Here is an 11,398-nt window from a genome sequence, read left to right as displayed (position 1 = left end):
TAAAATCTAAGCTAGAAACTCATATTCTCAGGCATAGTCTACATAGTTGGACCTATGGGTACAGGGATTTTGCTAGTAATATTTACCAGTATATCTCCAACTGCTTTAAAGTTGTATGTCAGTAGCCCTGAAAATAATGAAAACCATATTTTTGATTATGTAATCAACATTTTCTAGCTGAAAATGAGGAAATGATAATACAGTAGGAAATGTCTATGAGAAAATACCAAGTCTCAGCACAAATAGTTGTGAAACATATCACTATTGACAGGCAAGGTAGCTAGGTTGTAACATTTTGCTGAGATTTTGCCACTGAAATCAATTGCACTCAGCATGATCTGTTGTTGTCAGTACTTCATGTATAAAATGAAGAAATTCAACAGTCTTTCTTAATAATCAGATACTGCATTAAATGTTATTCCATTATTTAATAGCTCTTCAGAGTTATTCCTCATCAAAAGCAATTTCAGTGAAAAAATGAGAAAGTTAATATTAACATGAACATTATCTTTTAGGTTTTTCACTGTGAAAGAGAGAAATATCTGTAAATTACACATAATATAAGGAATGTATTTTTTTTAGAAAATGGTAATATGAGAATTGAGAAAGTCACATTTCAAATTTAAAAAATGTGGGCCTGGCATGGTTGCTAATGCCTGTAACCCTAGCACTTTGGGAGACCGAGGTGGTTAGATCACTTGAGGACAGGAGTTCAAGACAAGCCTGGCCAATATAGTGAAACCCCATCTCTACCAAAAAATAAAATACAAAAATTAGCCCGGTATGGTTGTGGGTGCCTATTATCCCAGCTACTTGGGAGGCTGAGGCAGGAGAGTCAGTTGAATTTGGAGGTGGAGTTTGCAGTGTGCCAAGACCATGCCATTGCACTCCAGCCTGGGTGACAGGGCAAGACACTGTCTCAGAACAAAACAAAGAAAATGTAAAAAGTGTAATGCACACTCAGAACATGTTTGTTTATGAATGACATCACATCAATATCAATCTGCTAAGCCAGCTCTTAGTTTTAAGTCAACAGAACAAAATAAAAAATGAAGATGCTTAAAATGGTAGTTGATTATTTTCCTTTAACATGAATACATTTCTACTGAAATTAGAATTAGAATTTATTTTAGAAGTTATCTAAAAATTGATTCTTTTTATTTTACCCAGCTGCAGTTTCTAATCTCCATCTTTAAGCTAATATTTAATCAGTTACACATAAAATGAAAATTCTCATTTCTCCCTCTTCCTACCCTACTTTAGAAAATGTTTGCCTCTCACAGTCTCATTTGAGCTCCAATTAGTGGGAATGTTTGAAAGAAAATAATTTCTCTCTCAATTTCCTAGTTAAAGCATGCTTTTCCCTTACTTTTCACATTTATTTCCATTTCATAGAGAAGCCCAATGTCTTTCTATAAAAAAAAATGACTAAATGTTTCCTACTAAATGTCAGTGCTGTGCCTTTGAATGATTGCAGAATAGAAAGACAGTCTTAGTTAGTTCAGTGTTAAATGAGATGAATAATGTCAGTTTTACATAAAAATTCATTTCAAAGAAAAGACTGCACCACTTCTAATAATAAGTTGCTTCTTTTAAAAAATCTTCAGAACAGAAATAATGTCAAATATTCAAAATTAGAATTAAATTGTGGTATCTTATCAAAAATCTCAAATGATGACAATATGACATAACTGATTTCTGCTTTCAGAAGTATTATAGACTGAATATTATGCTTGAAAATGTCTAGATTCTAAATAAATCATAAAAAATATAATTTTTAATATCTTGCTAAACTCTCCCAATACAAAAAAAAAAAAAAAAAAAAGAAAAGAAACAAACAAACAAAAGGAATAATGATGAACCAACACAATGTTAGGACAAAAAAACAAAACATTGTTCAACACCCGCCTATGAGTGAGAATATATGGTGTTTGATTTTCTGCTCTTAAGGGGCGGGGGGGTGGGGAGGTGGGAAGAGATAGCATGGGGAGAAATGACAGATACAGGTGAGGGGATGGAAGGCAGCAAACCACACTGCCATGTGTGTACCTATGCAACAATCTTGCATGTTCATCACATGTACCCCAAAACCTAAAATGCAATAAAAAACAAAACAAAACCAAAAAAAACACCTTTTTTTTAAAACATAAGAGTAAGTGTTTAATTTCTTACAAATAATTCATTAGATTGAATAATGAAGGATTGCTTCCTCAAAGAAAGATTATGTGAAAAGGAATGAAAATGCAACTATGAGTAGAAAACCCAAAAGAAAACTTGTGTAGCTACGACTTAGCTTCAAGTTGTGGGTTAAAATAGTCTCTCCTAAGATTTTGTAATAAATGTGTGTCTCACTTGAGGTTACTACAATTTGTGGTATCCAAAAGATTAGAAGACCTCTATTTAAGAATTAGATTATCTAAGAATTAAAGTATCTAAGATTTAAAATTATATATCTTAGGTACACAGAGAGATAAAATTAAATATTTTCTGGATAAAAACTTTTACAAATAAAGATTCTTAAGCTAATGCTTATGGTAAATGAAATCAAATATAAGAATTAAAAACATATAAAGAAATAAAACAGTATTAATGAATACTTTAAAAAGCTCTTGAGAATTTTGGAAAAATATAAATGATAAATGAAAATAATTATAAATGAAATTATTTTAAAACAAGTGATAAACTTGAAATAAAAGTTATGAATAAAAAGGCTACCAAAATTGTGAAAAAGATTTAACAATGAATTAAAAAACTTCTATAAATTAAAAATAATAATTGAAATAAAAAGTAAATGGGTGAGTAATATATTAAATTTTATAATTAATTAAAAATTATTGAACAACAAGATATACCTATGAAGTTACATATAAAGCTGTGTAGAGATAAAAGAAGATGGGACATATAAAGGAGAGCTTAAGATATATTTACAATAATTAAGATAAAATTTAATATTGCTCAAAACACAGTTCCACAAAAGGGAATGAGAGATTGTTTGAGAATGTCAGATTAACAGCAGATTTCTCAACAGAAACCCTACAAGCTAAAAGTGATTGGCTCCTATCTTTTGCCTCCTTAGACAAAACAAGTATCATCCAAGAACTTTGTATCTATCTAAACTAAACTTTATAAATGGAAACATAGTCTTTTTCAAATACATTCTGAGAGAATTCTCCACTACCAAGCTAGCACCACAAGAATTGATAAAAGGAATTTTAAATCTTGCAACAAAACCTTGAAATGTAGCAACATAGAACCTTCTCAGAGCATAAATCTCACAGGACTTTTATAACATAATAAGACAATGAAACAAAAAACAAGGTATTCAGGCAACAACCAACTTAATTTAACTGGCCTAAATGCTGCACTTGAAAGATACAGAATGGGCCTGGCGCGGTGGCTTAAGCCTGTAATCCCAGCACTTTGGGAGGCCGAGGCGGGTGGATCACGAGGTCGAGAGATCGAGACCATCCTGGTCAACATGGTGAAACCCCGTCTCTACTAAAAATACAAAAAATTAGCTGGGCATGGTGGCACGTGCCTGTAATCCCAGCTACTCAGGAGGCTGAGGCAGGAGAATTACCTGAACCCAGGAGGCGGAGGCTGCAGTGAACCGAGATCGCGCCATTGCACTCCAGCCTGGGTAACAATAGAGAAACTCCGTCTCAAAAAAAAAAAAAAAAAAAAGATACAGAATGGATAAGAATTCACTAACCAAGTATCTGTTGTCTTAAAGAGACTCACCTGACATATAAGGACTCACATAAACTTAAGGTAAAGGGGTGGAGAAAGATATTCCATGCAAATGGACACCAAAAGTAGCAGGAGTAGCTATTCTTATATCGGACAAAACAGACTTTAAAGAAACAACATAAAAAAGTCAAAGAGGGACATTATATAATGATAAAAGTTCTAGTCCAACAGGAAAATATCACAATCCTAAATATATATTAACCTGACACTGGAGCTCCCAAATTTATGAAACAATCACTACTACACCTAAGAAATGAAATAGACAGCAACACAATAATACTGGGGAACTTTAATACTCCACTAACAGCATTAGATAGGTCATCAAGACAGAAATTGAACAAAGAATTGATTTAGACTTTAATCTAAAACAAAGGGACTTAACATGACTTACAGAACATTCTACCTAGTAACTGGAGAACATACATTCTATTCATCAGCACATGGAACATTCTCCAAGATAGACCATATGATAGGCCATAAAACAAGACTCAATAAATTTAAGAAAATCAAAATTCCATCAAGTACTCCCTCAAACCACAGTGAAATAAAATTAGAAATCAACTCCAAGAGGAACCCTAAGTATCATGCAAATACAAGGAAATTAAATTAACCTTTCTTGAATGATTGTTAGGTCAACATTGAAATCAAGTTGGAAATTAAAAAATTCTTTCAATTGAACAATAATTGTAACACAACCAATTAAAACCTGTGGGATACAGCATAAGTGTTCATGATAAAAAAGAAGAAAAAGAATTGCACTGAGAATGCCAACTACTAAAGCTAAGAGAAAATATTAAATTTAGCAAGCAAGAAAGAACAGATTGTGTACAAAGGAATCACAAAGAAAGCCAGAATATATTAAAATAATACATTCAAAATGCTACGAAATAGGACTACCAATTCAGACCTTTATACCCAACAGAGCTATCTGTCAATAATGAGTTAGAAAAATAAACTCAGAGGAAAACAGTGACACATAAATATTTGTATTTAGACACATAAATGTCTAAATACGATAGAATGAAAAAAAAAGGAAAGAAAAACCAAGACAAATATAAAGCAAAAATATAACATACAAAAGACATGCACAGCCATTTCATGGAAGAAAGAATGTAAGTGATAAATGTATATATGAAAATATGCCAACCTCATTAGTAATCTGGGAAATGCTAATTAAAACCATAATGCAATATAGTCGTATACTCAACAGAAAGTAGAGTATCTGGAAAGTACCAAGTGTTGGTGAAGACATGTAGCAATGGGAATTGTTATATATGGCTATTGGGGATGTAAAACTTTTGATTGATGTAAAAGCTTTGGAAGACAATGTAGACTTATCTATGCACTTTGGAAAATATGCATAGTTATGATCAAGTATTTTCAGTCTTAGAAAAGTACTCAAGAAAATCTTATGTAAATAAGCATCAGGAGGCATTTGCAAGGATATAATTGCAGTATCAATTTTAGTGCAAAAGCAGAAAATGGGGGAATACAATTAAGTAGCAAACAAGGATTCTTAAAATTATTGACAATTTTTTTAAGATGAATGGTTTGTACATATTTTTATCTGTTATATTTCACTATATATATGTGACAGTTTTCTTCATATATATATTTTTTCTAATGAATTCAGATAATTTGGCTAGACATCTATTACTTCAATATTCAATTTAAACTGGCTATATAATGCATGTCAATCATCAAAATAAAAATTATGTGTAAATTTGGAACTACATTACATTTTTCCTTCAATTATATTTATAATTACAAATGACATTACATATACTATTTCCTTTTACTGTGTGTTGCATTTTTATGTAAAATGATTTTAGTTTCCCAGAGGAATTTTTTGACTCAATTTGCAGTATAATTAATTACAGGCTATGAATTATAAAGAAATATCATAAATAAAGTGTTGGGCCAAATTTACTTCTGGGTTTTCTTATATATAAGTCCTAAGGAAAGTAAATGTATATGGAAATTGAGGCTTAGAGAGGTTAAGGAAACTGTTCAAGATTACTATCTTAGTTTGGACTCCTATAGCAACAAGACCATGGACTGGGTGGTTTAATAAACATTTATTTCTTACAATTCTAGAGGCTATAAAGTTCAAGATCAAAGTGCTGGCAGATTCTACTGATGAGGGCCATTTCTTGGTTTGCTGTATCTTCTCATATTTTCAACTTGAGGAGAGAGCAGAGAGAGAGAGCAAGATCTCGTGTCTCTTCTTATAGGCTGCTAATCCCATTAATGAGGGCTCTCTCTCATGATCAAATCACTTTCCAAAGCTCCCCGCTCCTAACACCATTGCATTTGGGGTTACGATACCAACATATGAATTTGGGAGTACACAAACATTTAGTTCATAATAATCACACAGGTAATAAGTGGCTGAACAGGAATTCACTCTCATTTCTGAATAACATAGTCTATGCTATTTTCTAAAACATGAAGCTCAAAGAGGAATTTAAATGTGAATCATAGATACATGTGAACTTACATTTCTAAGTAACTATATAACTCAAAACATTTTTATGTTTATCATGGTAGAAGTTTTGTTATATCCATTCATTCCAATGCCATAATAATTCTGCACTTGGTAGTTTAAATATTTTTACTATATCAGTATTAAAATTATTATTTATCAGAGTAATCCCCTACTACATTGTTCTAATATATTCCAGGATTTGGTTATATGGAAATTGTTGAAATTGTTCTTAAGTATGACTCGTCTGTTTTCTCTAGAGTTAGAAAATATAAAGTCCATTATTCTTTGCCTACAAATCTGAAAGTTGAGTAGTGTTTGTATAATTTTAGCAAAGTTCTGCTATTCTAGATTACAAAAGGCCTGTTTTTAAAGGGATGCCTGGAATTTTCTATAACATTTTCTTATAAAACATTTGATGATATATATGGTGATGTCCACTTGTGGCTTTGCATTAAAATCATTTCTATAATGCCTTTCGTTTTTGTCTAAAAGACATTTTGTTTTTATTACAAGATATTCTTCTCAGATGCTAGACAACTTTCATCTTTAATTCATTTTGAAATGAAAATGTATATTTTACCAATGTGTAATAATTAGAATGCACCTAATATTGAATGACACATCAAAGATGACAATGAACAATTAGAAATATTACGTTACTTCATAAAGGTAATATAAGCCTTCATGATTTGAGCAGGTTTCTAAAGAGAAGAGTATAAAGAAATAAAATCATTGAATGACAGTAAAAACATAGGTGCATATGAAATCACTTGAAAATATTCTAATTGGTCTTTACCTACAGATACAATCTATATTTAGCATTATTAATTCAAAAGACTTTTACTTGATACCTTTTTTGAAGTATAAAACTATTATGTAGTCTATATAATGTAAAATCTTCACCTTTCAATTTAACTTGAGACAAGACCTGCATAGATAAATGGTGTGAATTAGATAAACATATGATCATAGCATAGACTGTTTGCTCTTGAGAAATTGCAAAAATGTGAATAGATGGAGACAATATTTATGAATATCTCATCAAAGAAGTTGGAATTGGTGGGGGTGGAAAGACATCAGGCACCTAATCATCTCTTGAGAGCATTATTCATAGTTCCTGGGAAGGAATACCATTCTCTCAGTCAATTAGATTAAATTAAAAGTTGAACTTACTATGCTATTACCCCGTTTGTCTGTTTTCCTCTTATTTATTTATTTAAAATAAATTATATTTAAATTAAATAACTTCTTTATTAAATGTGCTACAGAAGGAATAAAAGCTGCATTTGAGTTAATCTTATCCTGTGTTTATGAAACATATTATGCAATTACAACTCAATGCTGAAGAGGCTGTATCTCCAGGATAGATGGTAAAGGCTTCCTAACTAACATCAGCAGGAGAGGGGCAGGCTGAGTTGACTGTAGACATGAAACTAGGAATGCACCCAGAGGAAATGTTGCTTGGAAAACATTGTTGATTTGAAAGAGGAAAAGGGATAATTTTGTTCTTTGTGACTGTTCGAAATATAAAATATTCCTTCTCTTTTTGCAGAGTGTGTATTTGTGTCTAAGATGCATAAAGTGTTCACGCCTGAATTTCAGTCCGTTGTATTTTGACCATGGTGTCTCATTACAGGCAGTCTGCCAGTGTCACCCCTTGCTGCCCATGTGCCTGGCCAGACACAGCCCAGAATACACTGAGCCCACAGTCAGGTGATTCCGGGAAGGGGCTTCTTGGCAAAATAACTCTTAAAACTACATGGAATACCCCACCATTTACCTATACCTATCAACTCATAGGTGTAGGTAACCCATAGAGTATCAACAATTAAAAGGTACCAGCAATCTTTTAAAAACATCCGATGAATAAAAGAGATGTGCGGAAATGACCAAAAAGAATGTTATTTTGAAAGAAACAGAGAGTTTATTGATGAGATGAAAATACAAGAGTAATTAGGAACCATAGAGAACTGTAATGATGGTCGCATCCAGCAAACAACAGAAAGCTAATAAAAAAGCTTTCTGATTTGTGTGAATGGCTTATTCATTTTCTTAACCTCTGCTAATTTTGTATTAAATGTCAAAATATTTGACTTCGAGAGAGGAAATGATTCATATATTTGCTTTCATGGGTTGCCTTTTTTTGCCGAATTGTAAGAGCTCTTTTTATGTTCTAAATACAAGCCCATTGTCAGGCTTAGGTTTCAGGAGTATGTACTCCTGGTGTGGCTCACTTTCTGTATTTCATAATAGTGACTCTAGAGGAATCAAAGTGTAAATTTTGATGAAGTCCAATTTACTAGAGGCTTCCTTTTAAAGCTTTTCTTTTTGTGTCCTATTTAAATTCTCTTTGCCAAACCCAAAGTCAATAAGATTTTCTCCGTTTTCTTCTACAAGATTTCCAGTTAGGCCCTTACAATAGGTCTATTTGAATTGTTTTTGATATAGAGTATGACACACTTTGTGTAGTATCTCATTATAATTTCCATTTATAAAATAATATTGAGTCTTTTTCCTGTGCTTTATGTGAACTCATCTGTCTCTTTCTCCCACTCTCTCTTTTAAATGTCTATCAAATCTTTTGCCCACTATTTTTTTTTTTTCAATTTAGTGGCTTATATTGTTATCATTGAGTTATAGAGTGCCTTATAAATTCTGGAGACCAGATTTTGGTCATGTATTTGCATTGTGAATGTTTTTTCCCAGCCTGTAGCTTACACATTTATTTTCTTTAATAATTAATTAAGACTTTTTGAGAGAACGTCTCGCTCTATCCCCCAGGTTGGAGTGTGCAGTGGTGGGATCACAGCTCACTGCTGCCTTCACTTCCTGGGCTCAAGTGATCCTCCCGCCTCAGGCTCCTCAGTAGCTGAGACTACAGACATGTAATGTATCACCACACCTAACTTTTAAAAATATTAATTTTTTAATTGGCAAATAAAAGTTGTATATATTTATTGTGCACAACATGATGTTTTGAAAAATGAATACATTGTGGAATGGCTAAATCAAGCTAATTAATATACGTGTTGCCTCAAATACTTATCTTTTTTGTGCTGAGAACCCTTCAAATCTACTCTTTTAAACAGTTTTAAACTATAGTCTTTTAAACTCTTTTAAACTATAGTCATCATGTTGCAAAATAGATCTCTTGAATTTAGTCCTTCCGTCTAACCAAAACATTTTATCCTTTGACCAATCTCCCTATCTCCCATGCCACTTCCAGTGCCTGGTAACCATCACCCTCTGCTTCTGTGAGTTCATCTTCTTTAAGATTTTATATATAAGTGAGATTATGCCATACCATATTTGTCTTTTGTGTTTGGCTATTTCACTTAATATAATGTTCTCCAGGCTTATCCATGTTGAAACAAATGACAGAAATTCCGTCTTTCTTAGGGCAGAATAGTATTCCCTTATGTAAATATATCATATTTTCTTGATTCATTCATCTGTTGATGGACACTTAGGTTGGTGCCATATCTTAGCTGTTGTGAATAGTGCTGCAATCAACACCAAAGGCCAGATATCTCTGTAACAAAATGATTTCATTTTCTTTGTATATATACCCAGTAGTGAGATTGCTGGATCATATGGTGTAATTCTATTTTGAATTTTTCAAGGAACTTCCATACTATTTTTACTAATACCAATACTAATTTATATTCCCACCAAAAGGGCACAAGTGTTCTATTTTATCTACATCCTCAAAAACACTTGTTATCTTTAGTTTTTGATCAAAGCCATTTCAACAGGTATTAAATGATATCTTATTGTGGTTTTGTGTTTCCCTGATGACCAGTGATGTTGACCATTTTTCATGTATCTGTTGGCTATTTGTATGTCTTTTTTAGAGAAATATGCGTTCAGGTCCTTCACCTATTTTCTTAAGTGGACTATTTTTATTCTTATGATGCAGTTGAGTTCCTTATATATTTTGGATATTAATCTCTTATTAGATGTATGTTTTGTAAATATTTTTTTTCTATTCTGTAGGTTGTCTCTTCACTTTGTTGATTGTTTTCTATGCTATCCAGAGCTTACACATTGATTTTCTAACGATATTTTTAATGAGTACATTTTTTTTTACAAAGTCTGATTTATTATTATATATTTTATTCTAAAGTTATTGCTTTCTGTGAATTGGTGAAAAAGCTTGTCTCCCAAGTCGTAAAAATATTTGCTGCTTCTTTTCTCTAAAAGTACTATACTCAATTGCTTTTATCTTTTAATCTACATTCTATCTAAACAATGGTTTTGCTTCATGTAAGGTGGGAGTCAAATTTCTCTTTTTCTATTTTCTCCAAGAATACACATTTTCTCCAAGAATACAAATCTTTTTCTAGCACAATGTGTTGAAAAAAAGAGAAAACTTTTCTTTCCCCTTTTAGCTAATTTGATGCCCTGTTCATAAGTCAAATGATACTATATAAATATTTATCTATGCATGAAATTATATAAATGTGTCTGTATGTTTTAACTTTCTATTTTGTTACATCAAACTTTTGTGCCAATACTTATGCCAGTACTGCACAGTCTTAATTAGTGTAGTTTTATATTAACTCATGATGTCATAAAGTATAAATCTTCCAACTTTGGTTTCTTTTTCAAGATAGCTTTGGTTATTTTAGATCTTTGCATTTCCACATAAAGTATACTTTCAGCTTGTCAATTTCTATAAAAATTCTTCTAGCATTTGGATTTACATTAAATTTATATTGAATATATGGATCAGTTTGTGTAAAGTTGATGTCCTACCAATACTGAGTCTTCCAACCCATAAATCTTGTAAAACCCTAGTTATTTAGATATTTACATAGATGGTCTTTAATTTAGTGCAACAATGTTTTTATGTTTTAATGCGGAAGTTTGCATATCTATTATTAAATTTATTTAACATGTTATGCGTAGGACAAAATTTTAAATGACATTTTTTTCTTCATTTTGTTTGCTGCCAGTATATATTAACCTTGTATCATGCAACCTCATTAAATAAATGTATTAGTTCCATAGTTTTATTATAGATTCCTCAGGATTTGCTATATAACTAATGACATTTGCAAATATAAATGGTTTACTTCTCCCTTTTATATCTTTATTATTTTTTAAATCTGTTTTCCTTTCCTGATTTCATTGGAGAAGAGCACCAGTGCAGTGCAG

This window comes from Saimiri boliviensis, chromosome 16, assembly GCF_048565385.1.
Source record: "Saimiri boliviensis isolate mSaiBol1 chromosome 16, mSaiBol1.pri, whole genome shotgun sequence".
In the NCBI taxonomy this organism is placed as follows: domain Eukaryota; kingdom Metazoa; phylum Chordata; class Mammalia; order Primates; family Cebidae; genus Saimiri; species Saimiri boliviensis.
Note: the sequence above shows the minus strand (reverse complement) of the source record.